Raw genomic sequence first — 20,387 nt, 5'->3', positions numbered from 1 at the left:
GTCAAAAGTGTTTATGGTGCAGCAGCAGCACCATTAGCAGTGAATTACCTGGGGGCTAAACAGCCCAGTTCTACCCTTACCCACTGTCACAGCATGGAAGAGTTCAGCAGTGCAGTGGGTGCCCTCTCCATGAACACCCATGGGACCTACTCTGCTCGGAGAAGTCGGGCTGCCTGCAGCCCACACAACAGCACCCGGGAAAGCCGACTGTCTCTCCTGAGCGGCGCTTCCGGAGTTCTCTGAGTTGTCGGAGCTACTCCCAGGTTGTGAAGACGCTGTATGTTGGCTTTACTGAGCAGGTTGCAATGCTTTCTTCCGCTCCAGACTGGAGCTCAGGGAGGGTGCCACATTGTTCATTGTGTCCTCTGCAGTCCTCAGTGGTTAGTCAGAGGTAATTCCCTCGCAGTACAGGTACAAACCTCCAAATGTAGCCCCAGTCTCTTCTTTGGGCAGTAGCCCAAATCCTTCTGCAACATTGGTACTGGCAGCCCCCATCTGGCTTCTCCAGTACTACATAGAACAGGCTCCTCAGGTACAACGGCCCCCCGGAAGACAGTAACGCTTCAGCAATTCTCACAGTAGCATCTTGGCTGGAGGCCCCTTCTGGCATACGCAGTCACCGCAGCACAGCAGTACGGGCTCATCCAGACCTGCACAACACTTAACTCACAGCTCAGTTCGCGGTGGCCCTCTCCTCGACTACTGGGGTTGGCGAACTGAAACTGCTCATGGACAACATCTCTATTGGTTTTATTTATTTATTTATTTAGTTTAAGGTTTTATAGAGCGCGAACTTGACCCGTGAGGGTATCAGAGCGCTTTACATATTCAAAGGGTAGTATAGAGAGCAGTAAATCACAGGAACCTGTACATAAAGCAGCGGTCGTTATTCCAATCCTGAAAAAACCTGGTGCATACCCCTCATCCCCTTCCAATTACCGCCCCATTTCCCTGTTGCCCTATTTGGGAAAGGTTTTGGAAACTCATGTCACCACCACCCTGAGCGCTCACGTGGAAGCGAATCACTGTCACTCCCCCCGCCAGGCGGTCTTCCGACCGCTACACTCCACGGAGAATGTAATGATTTTGGTAATGGATGGACTTCGCGAGGGCATTGACACCAATCTCTCGCAGGCCCTCATCCTCCTGGACCTGTCCGCCGCCTTTGACACGGTGGACCACTCCATCCTCCTCACCCGTGTCAAGGCGGCGGGCATAGAGGGCTTAGCCCTCTCATGGCTTGAGTCCTTCCTATGCGACAGGGCTCAAGCGGTCCACCTTGCTGGCTTCACTGCCGCCTCCCGTAAGGTGGAGTGTGGCGTCCCCCAGGGCTCATCACTTTCCCCCCTTCTGTTTAATTTATACATTTACCCCCTCATTTTTATGTTGCAGCAGCTGGAGGTCACGGTGTTCAACTACGCCGACAACCTCCAGCTAATCTTCAATCTTTCCCATTCCCCCTCGTCCGCTCAGAATGTTCAAACTGTTATGCTATTCATCCAGGACTGGATGAACTGCAACCACCTCAAGCTCAATCCAGACAAGACTGAGTTAGTCTTGACTGGAGGTGGTTGCAGTCCATGGTCCCCGTTATTTTGGCCCCCTTCACTTGGTGCTCCCCCACTCCCGGTCCCTAAAGTCAAGACCCTTGGGATTCTGCTCAACTCACAACTCTCTGTGCACTCCCAAGTTAGCTCGGTGGTATCCTCCTGCTTCTTTTCTCTCAGGACAATTAGGAAAATCTCTTGCTTCTTCTCCATCCAGGCGTTAAAGGTCATCGTAATGGCTATGTGCTTTCGCGCCTTGACTATGGAAACATAATCTACAACGGCGCGCCGGCCTACGCCATACATCGCTTGCAGTTAGTGCAGAATCAGGCTGCCCGCCTGATTCATGGATTGCCTAAATACCATCGATCCACTCCACTGCTAAAGGCACTGCACTGGCTGCCGGTGAGAGAGCGATCCCTATTCAAACTAGGCTGTCTCACTTTTCAGGCCAGGATGGGCACTGCCCCCGAGTTCATCAGTTCAGCCATCAGTCCCTACTTACCGGGCAGAGAACTCCGTTCAACCCACATGGCACTTCTGACCATCCCCTGCTTCAAGAAAAAGAAAGCCGGCGGGGCGAAATTTGCGGCCCTTGCACCAGTGTTCTGGAACTCCCTCCCCTTGGCGCTTCGTACTTCATCCTCCTATTTAGAGTTCCGGAAAAATCTGAAAACTTTTCTCTTTTCTAGCGCCTTTGCCACTTAGTATGCCCTTGCCCTAGTATGCCCTGCTGCTATCTGCTGGTCGTAATCCTTAAAGCGCCATGAAACCGCTGGGTATAAGTGCGCTCAACAAATGCTTTTAAATTCAAATTCAAATCATAGAGCTTACAGAATTGCGGGGTCATAAGGTGGGCAGGAGATTACAACAAATACTGCACATTTGGAGAAGGATAGGAGAAACTATACATCGGGGTATTTTACAGGGACACGAGTCATACAATAGGGAGAAAATCATAAGAGTACTGTACAGGGTCGCAGGATGAGGCAATAGTCTCTTAGGTAGCTGAGGAGCAGGTTGATCCAATAGTCTCTTATGTAGCTGAGGAGCAGGTTTAGCCAAGGAATTTACCCATGAGGATGGATTTAGCCTCTTTTTTGAAGCGTGCAAAGGAGGGGATTGTTCTGATGTCCGGAGGGAGGGAGTTCCAGATTCTTGGTGCAGAACCGGCGAAGGCTCGATTGTAGGTTTTTGTTTTCCTGAAGCGTGCAGGCCGGAGGAGGAGGGTGTTAGCCGATCGTGAGTTTCTGCTTCCTCCAGATATCACAAGCTTCTGTGCAAGGTACGCAGGGGAGTTAGAGTGTAAGGCCTTGTGCGTGATGCATGCCAGTTTGAGGTGTATTCTGGTCTCGACGGGAAGCTAGTTCAAAGCTTTCAAGTGAGGAGTGATGTGATCGAATTTTCTCGAGCCTGTAAGTAGTCTGGCAGCTGCATTGAGGCAGGCTTTTAAGGGAGCTAGCGAGATCTTAGGTAAGCCGGAGAGGGTGGAGCAACCATATTCCAGTCAAGAAATAACTAATGATTGGACTGCAAGTTTTAGGTCAGGAGCGTCCAGAAAGGGTTTCAATTTCCATAGGTAGCTCAAGTGGAATCTGGCAGATTTGGCCATTGCGTTGACATGGTCTCGCATGTTCAAGTTGTGGTCCAAGGTAATTCCCAGAGATTTGGCCGAATCCACAATGGTTGGAGAACAGTTTAAGGCAGTGATGGCTTTAATCCATGTCTGGATCTCAGGGTTGTTCTTGGGCGGGGAGATTAAAAGGAACTCGGTTTTCTTAGCATTGAGTTTAAGTTGGTTTGAGGATAGCCATCTGACGGTCAGCTTCAGGGCCTCATTCAAGGTGAGGATATCCGCAAGGGAAGAGATTTTTATGTAGATCTGAGTGTCATCAGCGTACATATGGAAGGAGATATTTGCAGTGCGAAGGACTTCGGCAAGGGGTTCAAGATAGAGATTGAAGAGGGTGGGGGACAACGTTGATCCTTGCGGGACTCCCACCGTGACCATGGAGGGAGCGGATAGTTCGCCGTTGATTAAGAATCTCTGGGATCGGTTTTGAAGATAGGAACTAAACCAGTCGAGGACTGTACCATCTAATCCCATTCTCAGTTTAAGGAGTTTGAGTAGCATCTCGTGGTTGACCGTGTCGAAGGCGGAGGATAGATCGAGGAGGATCAGGAGACAGGTTTTATCTTGGTCAAGGGCTAGGAGAGCATCATCCATAATGTGGAGCATAGTGGTTTCAGTACTGTGAACCGGTCTGAATCAAGATTGGCAGTCGTAGAGTATATGGAAGTTGTTGATGTGGTGTCTTAGTTGTGTTTGGACACACTTTTCCAGCACTTTGGCCAAGAGAGGAATGTTAGAAATTGGTCTAAAGTTGTCTGGGGAGGCTGGGTCCAAAGACAGCTTTTTCAGAATGGGGAGGACTTGGCCAGCTTTCAGTGAGGCCGGTATTGATCCCTGTCGGGGAGAGGCGTTGATTATCGCAGTCCAGCTGGGAATAATGGATTTGGCAACGGTCGCTGGACAGTTCGAGGGGAGCGGGTCGTTGAAATGGTTGTTAGGGTTCAGGGTTGAAAGGATTTTAGCGACAGCGTCTTCATCATAGGGTGTGAATTCGGACCAGTGTGCTAGATTCTTCGGTGTGGACCATGGCGGCAAGGGGAGAGACATTGGAAGGTCCAGATTCGGAGGGGGGAGTGAGGCGGTCTTGAGTTCGATATCTAGGGCTTTGATTTTGTTTGCGAAAAACGAGGAGAACTGTTTTGGACAGTTTGTTCGATTGCAGTTTGACCATCTCAAAGAGTTTGCGAGGTCTGTTCTGGGCATTTCCTAATTCCGATCTGAAAAACTGCTTTTTAGAGGTGATGATATTCTTGTTGTAAGTATTTCTGGCCTGGCGAAGATGTTTTAGGTGATCTGCCGAGGGGTGCTGTCTCCAGATTCTTTCGGTTTGTCGCAGGGATCTCCTCTCATCGTTGAGGGAACCAGTGAACCATGGGTTTCTAGCTTTGGCTTGAGTTCTTTTTAGTTTAAGAGGGGCTAGGTCATCCAAGATGTTCGACATTGTAGCAGAGTAATGATCATTTAGGTCATTGACCGAGGTGATGTGGTGGGGTGGGGGGGTCGGTTTTGCAGCGAATCTCAAGTGGTGTACAACGTTTACCACGCATTTTTTACCACGCACTACACTTACAACGCAGGCATTACCACGCATACCATTACAACGCATTGCGCTGGGGGGCGCTCTAGGATAGGGGATAAGTTTAATTTTATATCCAACACCTTCCCTAGTATCCACGGGGACTGGAGTTGGAATATAAAATTATACTTACCACTATCCAGCACCTCAAAGCGCTATGCGCTGTAACGGTATGTGTTGTAAATACCGCGTTGTAATGGTATGCGTGGTAATAGTATGCGTGGTAACGTCATACATCCATCTCAAGTGCATTGAGGTCGAGGTTTTTAGTGTCTCTGGCCCAGCGTTTAGGGAGCACCAGTTGTGGTGTCCATGTCCTGCGTGTGCCAGGGAGCAGGAAGGTGATAGCTTGGTGGTCTGACCAGTCGCAAGGGTCGATCGATATGAGTTTGACGGTTGTCTCCTTGGAAATGATCCAGTCTAGAGTGGCCCCTTTCGAGTGGGTTGGGAGGGGGCAAGCTTGGGTCAGGGCAAGATCCGTCATGAGGTCTTTGATGGTGTTGACATGAGGGTCGTTGGGGTCATTCCAGTGCAGGTTGAAGTCTCCGAGGAAAATGTCTTTAGTGTTGGGGGAGTACTTGGTCGTGATGACTTCCATGAGGTAGTCGGTGAAGGATTCGTTAGTGTCTGGGGGGTGGTAAAAAATGTGTAGGTTGCATAGGTGGGTGGTGTTACTACAGACTTAGAGGGCTAGGTATTCGCAGGAACCAGTGGAATCTGTTAGAAGCTCTGTGACAAGGGGGTTAGAGCGATGGATGCAGGCGATTCCGCCACCTTTTTTGTTTTGTGGTCTGTCTAGTCTGGTAATGTTAAAGTTGGGAGGGATTAAGAGATCGAGGCATGGGGATGATGCGTCATTAAGCCATGATTCTGTTAGAATGGCTACATCTGCATTGTTGTTCAGAATGAGAGCAGCGACATCTACTGCATGCTTCACTGTGGAACGGCAGTTGATTAAGAGCCCAGACAGATCAGGGAGGTGGGTAGTAGCAGAGGTCGGGATGGGCAGGGGTACGGGGGCAAGGTTATTTGTGATCGCCTTTCTATTGCGGAGGGGGGATGATCTGTATGGGTCAATAGCGACCGTGCAGATGGGGAAGGCGGCACTCACGACAGGTAGGCACAGAGGGGTAGTGGCTGCATTATGGTCATTGAGAAGATCTTGGATTTCCTTTTCAGTGAGGTCTTGTGAGTTAGTTATGGGGAGGGAAAGGTTGTAAGAGAGGGCGAGGTTGAGGGTTTCCTCATCAGATAGGCAGCTAGTGTGCTTGCGGGGGCGGAGATGTCTCAAGGCTGTCGGTAGAGGGCGTTTGGGAAGCTCTGGGATAGGAGGGGTGGACAGCTGAGGCATGAGGTTTGAGAGAGAGAGTTCGGCGAGGTGGAGGAGGTTTGTAAGATCGAGGATAGAGGAGTGGAAGCTCTGAATTATTTTGGAGGCTCTGGCGTGCAGAGAATGGATCGCTGCGGATGGGGGGGTTGGAGGGTGAGGGAGGGTGTGCAATGGGTCGTGGGGGGGGTGGCTTGAGTGTTAGCGGGGCTGGCATGGTCTGCGGCAGCGGGAGTCGCTGGGTAGGGGGGTTTGAGGGGTAAGGGTGGGCTGTGTTAGGGACCGTGGATGGGGTGGCTATAGTGTTAGCGGGGCTGGCATGGCCTGCTACAGGAAGAGTCACTGAGGAGGAGCGGGTTGGAGGGCAAGTGTTAGTGGGGCTGGCATGACCTGCAGCGGCGGGAGTCGCTGGGGAGGGGGGAGGGGTAGGGGGCCAAAGGTGGGCTGTGTTGGGCACCATGGAAAGGGGGGCTATGGTGTAAGCGGGGCTTGCTGGGACTGCTACAGGAGGAGTCACTGAGGAGGGGGTGGTTATAGGGCAAGGGAGGGCTGTGTTGGGGGTCGTAGTGAGGATGACTTGGGTGTTACCGGGGCTGGCTTGATTTGCCACAGGACAAGATGGAGATGACCTAGTGGTCTTATCGTCCGAGCGGGGAGCATGGCGGGAGGAGACCAAGGGTCCAGGGTTTATTTCGCTCGGGGTGGTTGTGGGAGGCTTAATGTGTAAGAGGTGTGCTGAGATGGGAGCCGTGGAATCCGATTGGGGATCGAGGACGAGTGGAATCAAGGGTCTCAGGGCCGGGTTGTTAAGGAGGTTGGACGGATTAGTGGGGGGGTTGAGGTGTTCCAAGTTGGGTTGGGGATCATGGACAGGTGGGATCACGGGTCTCCGATCCAAGATATTAAGGAGGTTGGTAGGAGTAGTGAGGGGGTTGCGGTGTTCCATGTTGGGCAGGGGTGTTGGAGTAAGGTTGGGCCGTGAGTTGTTTGGCGTCCCGGTGACATGGTTACGGAGAGTGATAAAAAGATCTGAGAATTTTTCAAGATTTTTTGTTGAGGCTTGGATCAGTACAATGCCGCTCTTGTAGAGGGGGATTGTGAGGGCAGCTTGAAGGGTTGCTGATGGGACTATTGTGAGCTTGGTGCCATATGGGATGATCCTAGAAGAGCGTACATTAAGGAGTATAAAAAAGGTATTGCGCCAAGCGGGTGTTCTACAGCCGAATTCTCACACCTCACACGGGGAGTCGTCACATTACGGAGGTCCACTGGACCTCGATCCTTCAACGCTCTCCTCTTCCTCACTGGGCACACTGAGTTTGGCAAGCAGGCAGGCGCTGGTGCTCCAGGCTCCAGGGCAGGTGGTCTTGTTTTCCTGGCTGATGTCCCCTCACCCAGCAGTGAGACTAGCAGGCCTTTGCACTCAGTCCTGGTCACAAGTCTTTCAGATCTTCCCCTTCTCACATAGCCTAGGTGCTTGCAGCTGACAATTTTTGGGGGTCTCAATCTACCCTTCTTATGGTCTTTTCTAGGAACCAAACATGATTTAGGGTCTGAGTCTTTGAAGTTTTACGTTGAGGTTCCTTTGAAGTATACATTTCTATTTTGCTTCTTTCCCCCTGAAAGGATGTGTGTCATGGCAGGCAAGACTCCGAAGCTAATTGACCCACTACACAATTCATGGGAGTTACCAGAGTTCACACCTGGATGTTTGCCACAGTGATATGTGTATCAAAAGGTTAATACTAGGCCCTCCTCCCCATTCTTAAAGAATACCTTATAAGACCCATCTCCTTTCCTGAGATGTGTCCCAGTCCCTTCCTTGTGATCTAACACTGAATCAAAGAGCAGTCATCTTTCATGTCATGTATTCCCCACAGGCATACATACACTCAGCACATGCACTTATCATACTTGTACTACACAATACTGCTCTATCCCTGTATTGTACCCTTTCCAGGTGCATGTACATCCAGTGTAGAGTCACTACTCCTGCTCTGCGCAGCAATCCATACATACCTGATGTAGGTCAAGGGTGATATAAGCAAACAGCAGCAGAACTTTTAAAAAGACGACTGAACCTGTAAGCTTCACTCCAGTAGCACATGTTAAAAATGTCCTGTTCACTACTACTGATCACTACACAGTATGCTACCACCACTGCGCTTGTGATGCTTAACTCCTGGTGAAGGCAGTAGCCTTCCACCACTATGAGGGTATCGCTTTGGGTGACCCTCCCAGTTCAACAAGACTGAAATCCGGGAAATAGGCTAATGCCATGGCACATACACATGATCTGTGTTTACCTATGATTAAAATATTAGCTTTAGGGATCCATGCAACCGTATAGTTGGGCACTCAGGCAGGGGTACACGTCTTCAACCATTCAGATGACTTTTTTGTCCCAACAATCTGTTTTCAACTATCTTCACTAATGTACTGTATGTCCTATATACAGATTATAAAAAGGTCTGAGTTAGGTAGCCACATTCCTTCTGTCACTTTTGGGAGAGGCTAACTAATTCTCACCCTAAGTTCTGAAGGTACAGAGAAAGAATATTGAGGAAGAAATATCGAATTGCTCAAATATTGTGGGTCAGGAATATCGACAGAAAAGTCCTCGTGGTCAAGAATATTGATTTTAGGTAAGTAATATTGAATTAAAAAACATCAAACTGTTTAATATCGTTTGTAAAAATATAGTTGTTAAAAATATCAATTTTTATATTAATGTTATGTATTTTAGTATATATTTTATATGTGTGTGTTTTTTTGTATAAGAATTTTTGTAATTTTATTATATATGTTAAAAATGTTGTAGTTATTAATTTTTTTTATTTAATATTGTGTTTTTAGTTTCTTAGCGGGTTCTGGGTTTATAGGGGAATAGGGTGGGAAGTAATTTAAATATATAAAATGTATTGATTATTTATGGTAGTTATTATTATTTTTTTATTTGGAATTTGCGCTTTTAGTTCTAGTATTGGGTTGTGGGTTTATAGGGGAAATGGGTGGGAAATAATTTATTATATATAATGTATTGAAGAATTTGTAATAATGTGATGTATTTTAGTATATATATTATATGTGTGTGATGTTTGTTTTTTGTATAAGAATTGTTTGTATTTTTATTATATGTGTTAAAAATTTAGTAGTTATTAATTTTTTTTATTTGATTCTGCGTTTTAGTTCTGTAGCGGGTTGTGGGTTTATAGGGGAATAGGGTGGAAAGTAATTTATTTATACACCATTTATTGATTATTTATAGTAGTTATTACTATGTTTTTATTTAAAATTTGCGTTTTTAGTTCTGTAGTGGGTCGTGGGTTTATAGGGGAATAGGGTGGGAAGTAATTTAATTATATAAAATGTATTGAATAATTTCTATTTATTAATATTTGTTAATGTATGATGTTATAGTGTCAAATGTGTAAATTAATTTAATAATAATTGTTTAATAATTAGTTAAGTAATTTAAATTAATTGATTAGTAATTCATTATGGTAATTGTGTAATAAATTTTAGGTGTGCGTTGTGGTGTTAATAGGTGTAAATGGTGTGAAGATGGGGAAGTCATTATTTTTATTTATGAATTATTAATTAGATGTTAATTAATTAGTAATTAATGATGGTAATTGTGTAATTAATTGTAGGTGTGTGTTGTGGTGTTTATAGGGGTACATGGTGTGAAGATTGCAAAGTCATTCTTTTTATTTATAAATTATTAATTAGTTGATAATTAATTAGTAATTAATGATGGTAATTGTGTAATTAATTTTAAGTGTGTGTTGTGGTGTTCATAGGTTTAAATGGTGGGAGGATGGCAAGTAATTTATTTTTTATTGATGAAGGATTAATAATTTGATAATTATTTATTTAATTAGTAATTAATTATGATAATTGTGTCATTAATTGTAGGTCTGCGTTGTGGATATTATAGTTTTAAAGAGTGTGTACTCAATGAATGTTTATTATCTTTTTTATTATTAATATATTTTAAACTCATTAATTATGTTAATTATGGAGATACATTTAAATAAAAATGTTGATGTCTTCTTTTTTTCATTGGTGTGGTGTTATAGGGTAAGGAATAAAATACATTCATGTTTTAAATATTGTGTTTGTTTTTTGAATATTTGCTCCTTTTAAATAAATATTGTTCATAAATGTATTTATTAATTTACTTTATATAATAATTGTAGCTTTTTGTTAAATGTAATTAACATTATATGTATTCCTTTATATGTTTAATATATTTAATTGTATATTTTTAAAATATTGTTTATTTATTTTAACACCTTTGCTGCGGTGGCTATTCCGCCACAGCGCTAACGGTCGCGGGGGGGGGGGGCGCGCGGCTCACCTGCGTGGGTGACAGAACCGTTCCGTCACGGCTGGCGGGTGAGCTGTGCTTGTGATGGAACGGTTCCATCACAGCCCCGCCCGCTTAATGAAACGCGCCGCGCAGGCGCGAAATCAGTGCCGCGCAGGCGCGGCGAGCGGGCCGTGACGGAACCGTTCCGTCATGAGCACAGCCCACCAGAGGGGCGTGACAGAACGGTTCCGTCAATAGCGTCGAAGTGGTTAAGATTATTTAATTTCTTTTCATTTTTTTAAATGTTATTAGTAATTTTTGCTTCTCTGCTATCCAATACTTTCCAGTCATTGGAGTGGGAAAAGTAATTATTAACCCTCTGCTATCCAATATTTTCCCTACTGTTTCACTCCCTGGAGTGGGAATAGTAATGTTTCCCTTCTGTTATCTAGCGCATTTTCTACTGTTGCACTCAATGGAGTGGGAATAGAAATGTTTTCCCTTGCGCTATCTAGCGCTTTTTCCTTCTGTTGCAATCACTGGAGTGGGAGTAGTAATTTTTACCCCTCCACTATCCAGCACTTTCCCTACTGTTGCACTTTCTGGAGTGGGAATAGTCATTTTTACTCCTCCGCTATCCAACACTTTCCCTACTGTTACACTCACTGAAGTGGGAATAGTCATTTTTAAATCGATTTTTTTACACGTATATTTTTAACTTCAATATTTTTGACTCAATATTTTTGACCTGTTTTAGCATAGGGAGTCGATATTTTTACAATCGCTATAAAAAATACGATATTTTTACCATCGATGTTTTTAGCATTGATATTCTATCAGGGAACCATTTCTGAGATGCAGATCAGTAGAAATGGGCTTGACTATGAGATTGAATGCTGGGTGGATATAGCTAATACAAACGAACAAATGAAGGATGAGCATAGCAGTTGAGTGTAAGTTCATTATTTCTTTTTCTTCCACTTGGCTTCCTTTTACTGATAACTAGTGGGAGTGGACTACCAATCAAAATATAATTTGGATATGATGATAGTCTACGTTTGGGCCAGGCTTCATATAAATATGTCGGCTTTGCAAATAATTACACAATGAGTACCTTATTCTAACAAATTCTACATAGTATTCCAAACAATTGAAGACAGTAATTGTGGTTGCAGAACATTCAGATTGGTAGAGTATAACTAACTTGTCTTTCCGCTTCCTTTCATTTTCCAATTCTGCCTCTTCAAAGTAGATTATCTTTCTTGTAGCATAATTTAGGATCTGCATTTGTCATGAGTTTGTGTGACTATGTTGCAAGTGCACCTACACAGTATGACCCAGTGATCAAATTCATAAAGATGAATTGACAAACTGTGCCTTAAAGAGATTAAATTTGACCTGCAGGTCACAAAGATGTTATTAGTGGTGCTTAACACACTGAACCATCTGCTTATTTTCTGAATACATCCTTAGTCCCTTAACTCTAAAGATCAGCTTATATATATGTTTTAAATAATAATCATATTGTCCCAAATTCTAGCTTTTCAATTAAACCAATATATTTTTCTAAAATAATAGCTTTTCATGTTCTGGAACTGCATGAACAGTTTTCACAAATATCAGCATTCATATTATAAGTAAACACATGAATTTTATCCACAAATACCTTTGTTTCTTTGGTTTTATTTAATGAATATACACATCGCTATCATGGTCCAGGTATTTGATTTTATTTTCTCAGCTACACCCTTAGATGAAAATCATCCCTATCATATGAGCGGCTGTACCTCATCAAATGTTAGTCAATGTCATATTGTGCCTTGCTAACCAGATGCCCCTATAAGCCCCCACATGGAAGTCAGTTCCAGCTCATGCATCTTGACATAAGTATTCCCTGTCATATTTCAGTCAATGATATGATCAAGTCAGATATCTCGCATTTACCAGCCTATGTCACTTGGTGCCCAGGAACCCATCTTATGCCAGTCAATGTGTGATCGGCCTCAGGTATTCCTATGTGCAAGGAATGCCGTTATGTTGCCTATGTATCCTCCAAATGCCACTCAAGACATGGTGTTCCATGGCATCCCCAGCTTTCAGGCTTTGCCAAGATGCCCCCAGTTCTGCTCTTCTTGTTGGTTTATGCAATTGTGTGTCCCAAGTATCCCCCTTATGTCACATAATGGCATACTCTTCCTTACTTATTGCCCATGTGACAGACATTTCCATGATGAGCACCAGATAGCCCCACGTGCCAATCAATTTATGATGTACTCCAAGTATTGCCCATACACCAATCTAAGTCACAATATTTCTGTGATAAGTCGTACATGAAAGTTAATGCCACGATATGTTAGCTAATCCTCATATTTCGGAAAATATGATCATGTTTCCCAGATATCCTCTGTGTTAAACCTGGCATATTTGATGTGGTACCCCTAACTTTTTGCCTTTATACCTCCTGTTTTTGACTATTTTGCTGAACTTCTTTTTTGCTGGTTGTAGAACTGTGTGCACTTTTTCACTGCTGACCAGTGCTAAAGTGCATGTGCTCTGTATCTAAAATGTCAATACAATTGGTTTATCCGTGATTGGCATATTTGACTTACCTATAAATCCCTAGTACAGTTCATTACATGTGCTCAGGGCCTATAAATCAAATGCTAATGGTGGGCCTACAGCACTGATTGTGCCACCCACATAGGTATCCCTTTTTTCGTTGTATTTTATTTTTTATTATTATTGTTCATTTGCTCAGTACATCTTCTTTCACAAATATTACAGTAAACTTGAACACACTCCTTTTGCATCATAAATACAACATATTTCCCACTTTGTCATAACCCTTCATCAACTGTTGTTGTGTCAACCCTTGGAAACAGCACGCCCTTTCTTCAGGTACTTTCACCGCCTGCTAATTTTCCCTTGGAGCTTATATTTCAATTTAAATTCCTCTGTACGTATTCCACTCCCCCATATTTTGTCCCATTTCCGTGGGCAACCTCTAGCTGCGTATGTTACCTTTTCAGCCCCTTAGCACCCTAGTCTAAATCTTCTTCCCAGTCCCGAAGGTCCGGTGGTCTGGATGCCCCCCACCCCTGGCAATATTTTGTTTCGCCACAATCGCCGCGATTCAGCCAGATCAGTACATATTGGGGCACTTTATTTCACCCTTTACACATAGTAGTAGCCATCTTGGTTCTTATGGAATCTCCTCTGACGAGACTAAGTAGTCCTTTAAACATGTCTCAGGCCTGCCATTCGAGAGCCTGTATGTGCAGTTTTAAACTGCCATGTTGACCTTGCAAGTTAGCCTACTTCCTAGGCCCAGACCTTCTTTTTTATTACATAGGTCAGCCCTAGAGTATGCCCCTGACAGCCCATGGTCAGGGTGCCATGTACCTAAAACGTAGGACATGTTCTGGTAGTGAAATACTCTTAAATTAGTGTTTCACTACTGCAAGGCCTATCTCTCCCATTCAATAACATTGGAGCTGCCTTGTAACATTTTTAAGTGTAGCTTCCAATTGGGAAAAGATAGGAAAACCAAAGTTGATGTCTTTGGACTCACAATTTAAAAACACATCTTTTAGTTAAGTTCGTTTTTCTATTTCAGTTCTGAAAATTCCACTTTTTGAAAGTTAGCATTTTCTTTCTTATGTCATTTGGTGCCTTCTGCCTGTCTCTGGAATACATGTCTGGGGTGGGTGACAGCTTGCTTCCTGCATTCCCTCTAGACAGCCCCACTCAAAGGAAGGGTAGGTGTGCCTGATTGGTCATCTGCATGTTGATGGGTCTGCCTAAGCAGGATGAGGGGGAGAAGCTGACACTCCTACCTGAAAGGGCTGCATCTTGTCCCCACAGAAAGGGTTGCATACCCCCCTGTAGTGAGTCTGGAGCCAGGGCAAGGAAGGGCAGGATCTTGTGCACTACAAAGATCTTTCTTTGAAGTGTCACTGTTTCTAACACCATGTGCTCAGAAGGCTGCTGGAACTAAGGCCATTCTGCCAGGAAGAAGAGCTACTGTGCTGTAGGAGGGACTGCCACTTTGCTAACTGCTTTGCTGTGTTGGCCTGCTGCCTGCTGATTGCTGTGCTATAGGAGGGATGGCCACTTGCTGTGTTGGGCTGCTGCTGGGTGCTTCATGCCTGAAAGTGAGAAGGACTGTACCTGCTCTCTACATCATAAGGACTTAATTTTCTCCAAGGGCTTGTTGGCTTTCCTTCTGTTTCTGCACTCTCACTCTAATGCAAAGACTTCACCTTTAAACTTCAACCCAGCACCTGGACTTTACTTGCTGTAAGTCTTGCTCTACCAAGTGGTGCCAATCCAGTTCAGGGCCCTTGAATGTGAGGTTAAAGTGCTGCGTCTGCCAAAACCTGCACTTCGATATCTCTGCACCGATCAGACACCAATGTATCAGAATCGACGCATCACCGCTGCTGCGAGGTTTGGACTCAGCGAACTGCACTCAGCACCAGTGCAGAGCCTCCAAAATCACTGCTTCAGGTATCAACACATCATTGCCAGCGTGTGGAAAAGATCAACACACCATCTCTAGCATGGATTAACTCAGTGCATTGCCCTCACATTCCGAACTTGGAAGCAACGCTTCGCCACTACTACATTTCTGTCTGCGACAAGGATTAAGGTTCTTTGCTCAGTGGGCCCTGCGTGGGTCCTGTAACCAGCCTGAGCTCCATCGTGGGAAGCCTGAACTCTTGACTTTGTCCCGGTTCAGCGCAGCCTAGAGTAGCCTTAAATCGCTATTTGCTTCTAAGCGCTATTTTTTGCTTATTCTTTAAAAATTCATAATTAATATCTTGACTTGTACTTATTGGATTTTTGTCACTTTGGTCTTGTTTTATTTATATTATAATAGTGTTTTTCTAAATAGGTGTGCAGTCTTTTTGTGGTTTATTCACTGTGTTACTGTGTGTTTACACATTGCCTCTTTAGATTAGCCTGACTGTGTGCGGTGAGAACAGGTGATCTTTTAGTGTCAACCTCATGTACACTGACTAGGATTGTGGTTCCTGCTTGCACAGAGTTCATACCTCTGCCAACCAGAAACGCAATATCTAACACTTTGTGTAGCTTCAAATGCCATGATGTGATCCTGGTATCCTCATATGCCTGTCAAAGCAATGATGTGTTGCAGGCATCACCACATTTGTCATTCAACACATGATATGTCCTATGTAATCATCAGATGGCAATTAATGCTGCAACATATTCCAGGTATTCTCTAAATACCAGTCAATCCCACTATATGCCAGGGACCCCCATTGCACAAATATATACAGACATACACTCCCACACCATAATTGTCCCACCACATCTCGGGCCCTGGAACCCTAACGCAAGAGGCTGCAGATCTCTGCATCCTGGACAGATGGACCAGTGTTGTAGGAGCATCCAGGCCACACTGGTGAGGGGGAATGGATGGCATAGGACAGTTCCAAATTGAGCCTGCCGAGAGCATGAGAGCGAGGAAGCAAAATCAGGAATGAACAGAAGTCCTCTTGATTGTCTTGTTTAGGTCCCCATCTCAGTCTTTCATTGGCTGAGCCCTATTGCCTGTCTGACAGGAAAAGGATGGGATCTGTGCTGGGCGCAGGGCATTCTGTAACAATGAGCTGCTAAACATGTCTATGTCATTCCACGCTCTCTTACATTTACGCTATGCATTTGGATTAGAGCTGAAGCTGTCTGAGCCCTTGATCCACGCATATGTCGTATGCATTAAAATGAAAGTGATTGGCTGATGGCTTTAAAACTGTACACTGTGAGAAGTTGGCCTGATATATAGTGCTCACTATTCTAGTGATCACTGTGTATCATTCCAAACGACCCTTATTGATGATTGGTTGTAAGTCAACCTTATGTACCAGCTATCCTAGTAGCGTGGACAAAAGCAGTCTTTAGGCTAAACTCTAGAGGGCGTGTTAAGCCAGCTGTTTTACCATCACATATACCCCTTGAACACCAAGTGAAAGGACACCACACAAGTTGTTATACAAATAAAGTATATTTATTAATAACAAGTCTACCCTGAACTCTTTATGAGTCAGGGAACTAAGCACAATACAAAACTCTTAAGAAAATACTACAAGTTGCACAATTTACACAAATGCCCGTGGGGCACGAAAAACTATATACTCTAAAAGTGGAATGCGAAATACTAGCAGGTGAGTAACACGATCCAGAGTCTTCAGGACCGCTAGGACTACCTTACTGAACCCTAAGGTTAGGAGCAGGAGGCCTAGGGAACTCGGGTGCAGAGTGTGAACTCTTACGCGGGATGAGGGACAAAGTCTATGGATGCTAGTAGTTCTAAAGTTACTGTTTCCGGACGAATCCGACTAGGTAGACTAAAAACGAAAAAGGATCTGGACACTTGGATAGTGAACCTGCGTTGGAGCACCGAAATGCTCGGGTTACCTAGCCCAGGGGCTGCGGCTGCATAGGGTTCAAATGACGTCGGGAATCATCGTTGTAGTCTATGGAGCCTGAAAGAAGATGTTGCTGGCAGGTGACCAGTGAAGATGTTCGGTGTGATCCAAGGCTGGATCAGTGATGGAGACGACCTGAAAGCAGAGGGGACTCAGTTCTTAATCACTAGCCAGTGATTGTGTGGGCACCAGGATGGCACCGGATGAGGTCACCGCGATCAGGTGAGTGGGCGACGCTGGACTCTGCATTAACACGGGCCAGGAGGCGTTGTCGGCGACCAGGCTGGAGGTGCGAGCTGTCCCACGATGGTGTCTGCTGTCGGCGATGCTGGAACAAGGATTGGAGCAACAAGCCTTGGCAAAGGCAAGCCCACGCGGTGGAGTCAAAATGGCGTCTGGAGTAGACCAGGAGGGTCCGGGGTGCTCCTCTTTTGGAAGGGAGCAAGGGCCAGTCTGAAGCAACCAGACCAGCGATGAAAACGTCGTGGTACGTCGTCAGGAGGGCCACTGGCCAACGGACAAGTGACCGGACAACGTGGCAAGCAACAAAGGAGCAGAAGAGCCCCACGCAGATCTCGTGGATGCTGGGGGGCTGGACTTCGGTGCTGGAGCTACTCTGGGTTGGGGCTTCTCAAACCCCAGTGCACTCACTCGAGGATCCCTCGGCGGTCGTGCTGGTTAAGCGTTGTGCAGGTTTTGAAGATTGCCGGTCCCTCAGGTCTCGTCACACCCACGAATCTCTGGGCTGATGATGCAGGTAGAGGTCAGAGATGGCAGGGAATCCGGGTCTCGTCGAGCTGGTCAGTCTTGATCCGGAGGATGGACGTGCAGCAAACCGCAAATGCTTAGGTGGTGCCTGCGGGTGCAGGGTGGCTACTCCTTAGCCACAAGGGAGAGTCTTCAGAGAATGTCAAGAGTTCCTTTCGTGGAAAGTAGTTCAAGATTCAAGATTATCTAATTTGGGAAGGGGGCCCGCTCCTACCTTTATCCTAAGAAAAGGGTCTGGCACGCGACTAGGTCCTGCCCATGGGTGGGACCAGGAGGGGGGTGGTTACACCCCTCTCCTTTGTCCGGTCTCTCCCCAGCTCAGGGGCTGGGGTGCGCCTGGAACTGGTTTGAGCCGGCATATGCACAGTGAGCACCGTGGTGCCACTTGCAGTCACCTTCCTCTCAGCCCTGCCTACCTGGAATACACAAAAATCCTGTCTGGGATGGTGCTAGCACCGCCCCTGACAGGAAACCCTTTGTCCAAGCCCTCCTCGCTGGAAGGACTCCCAGCAGCAGGAGGTCAGACTTGTGTCTGTGGTGGCAGCATCCATTTTGTAATGCTGAGGCTCGAGTTAACTTTAACCGGGGTTCACAGTTACATACATGTCGTGTCCCTCTAGAAGGGTGGAATGCTAACCACGTCGCCAGAATTGGCGAGGGGTTAGTATTCCAATTCGTATGACACCTTACTCAACATGTTTTGATAATGCTATGCCAAAGTTAGCATTTGACCACGAGGTACATAATGCACTTTAGAGTATATGGTATGGCGTTATCATGGGACAGCTATTAGGACTTGGTTCCGCAAGCTGCAAATGGGCTCAGCTCATGCCAGAGCACCATCTCACATAATTCCAAGCACTCTGCCTTCAGGATTGATAAGGCCTGTCATAGGAGTGACTGATAGGAATATATGTGTCCATTTTAGGGTTAGATATAGGAATACTATATCTAAAGCAAAGGGTGATTACACCACCTTGCCCCAGCTGTCGTGCAGCCAGTGGTGTCAGATTTGGGTGGCCAGCCAGGGGTGGCATAATACATGCTGCAGCCCCTGGTAGACCCTGGGTACCCCTATGCCCTGGATACCTAAGGTATGCTGTACAGGGACTGATAAGGTGGCCCAGTACCAATTGGTAAATGCACCTAAGGTACATGGAATCCATTTTACAGAGAGGGCAGTGGGCCTGGGGCACTGAATAGCAGGGTCCCAGGTCAACTAAGTCGAAAAACCAGCAAAACACCAGGCAAAAAGTTGGGGGCAACCATAGTCAGATATCCACCTTTCTACATAACCCCCCCCCCCCCAAACGAAAGGAGATAAGGCTATCCTTGACCAGGTAAGCCTATATTGCCTGAGTGGCCATATGAGGTGGTATATGCACTGGCATGGTTACCCCCTATATCATGGTCCACTAAGCAATCCCTCACCCTAAGGGTATCTGAGGGTCTCCACCATAGGGAATCTCTACCTATGGTGTGTTTTGGCAAAGTAAAAGGCTGGTGCTGAGATGGAGTACTGAAGTGAGACTCCACTAATGTTGGGCTCAACTTCCTCCAATAACTATCCACCATATGTGCCTTTCTTTCCAGGACTGAGTTGCTGTGAGCTCTCAGGGTCAACCTCTGGCTACCTAAAGCTGGAGGCTGGGTCCCTCTGTTTGGCTTACTGGAGGGACAGGTCAGGTTTGGGGCTTTTAGGTCCCAGGTTTGGCTGTGCCCAACAGTGTCCATCTGTGGGAGGTCCCTAACTAATTTTAAGGGGGATCCCTCAGGAGTTTGTTTTATTTTCACTTGGCTAGGACTACTAGCTTCAGTGCCCTTAATCTGCTGATTGGGGAGTTCTTTTGGACAGGGGGCCCTTTGGGGTCCACCACTGGCCTCCCTGACCTGTTGTGTTTGCATATTCCGCCCTAAGTGCGCTGGGGATGCCCAGACGTGGGTCCCAGGCACTCCACACCACTGGAGTCAAGCTAGCTGGGCTGATGAGAGGTGTTACCTCGAAACCGGTCCGGTCCTCGGATGCTTGATTCCGTTCTGGGAAGGACATGGCTTTTGTAGTTTGGACTGGACTGTTCCCATGGGGCACAGGGTCAGAGCTGATTTGCATATCGCCATTGTCTAACCCAGGTGGTGTGGAGTGCAAAAAAACGATGGATTTGGGCCCAGATCTTTGGACTGGGGTGAGTGTGTGACATTGATCCACATTCGGTCCATCACCTGTTGTGTTTGCATATTCCGCCCTAAGTGCGCTGGGGATGCCCAGACGTGGGTCCCAGGCACTCCACACCACTGGAGTCAAGCTAGCCGGGCTGATGAGAGGTGTTACCTCGAAACCGGTCCGGTCCTCGGATGCTTGATTCCGTTCTGGAAGGACATGGCTTTTGTAGTTCGGACTGGACTGTTTCCATGGGGCACAGGGTCAGAGCTGATTTGCATATCGCCATTGTCTAACCCAGGGTGGTGTGGAGTGCAAACAAAAACGATGGATTTGGGCCCAGATCTTTGGACTGGGGTGAGTGTGTGACATTGATCCACATTCGGTCCATCACCTGTTGTGTTTGCATATTCCGCCCTAAGTGCGCTGGGGATGCCCAGACGTGGATCCCAGGCACTCCACACCACTGGAGTCAAGCTAGCCGGGCTCGTGAGAGGTGTTACTTCGAAACCGGTCCGGTCCTCGGATGCTTGATTCCGTTCTGGGAAGGACATGGCTTTTGTAGTTCGGACTGGACTGTTCCCATGGGGCACAGGGTCAGAGCTGAT

General features: G+C 46.1%; 1 protein-coding gene across 2 annotated transcripts in view; it reads left to right on the top strand.

Annotated features, from left to right (window-relative positions):
* The window catches only part of ALPK3 (alpha kinase 3), a 1,258,466-nt gene that overhangs the window by 1,223,049 nt on the left and 15,030 nt on the right, over window positions 1-20,387 (top strand). The window lies entirely within an intron of this gene.

Source organism: Lissotriton vulgaris, chromosome 2_2, assembly GCF_964263255.1.
Source record: "Lissotriton vulgaris chromosome 2_2, aLisVul1.2, whole genome shotgun sequence".
Lineage (NCBI taxonomy): Eukaryota > Metazoa > Chordata > Amphibia > Caudata > Salamandridae > Lissotriton > Lissotriton vulgaris.
Note: the sequence above shows the minus strand (reverse complement) of the source record. Positions and strands in the feature narration are given on the sequence as shown.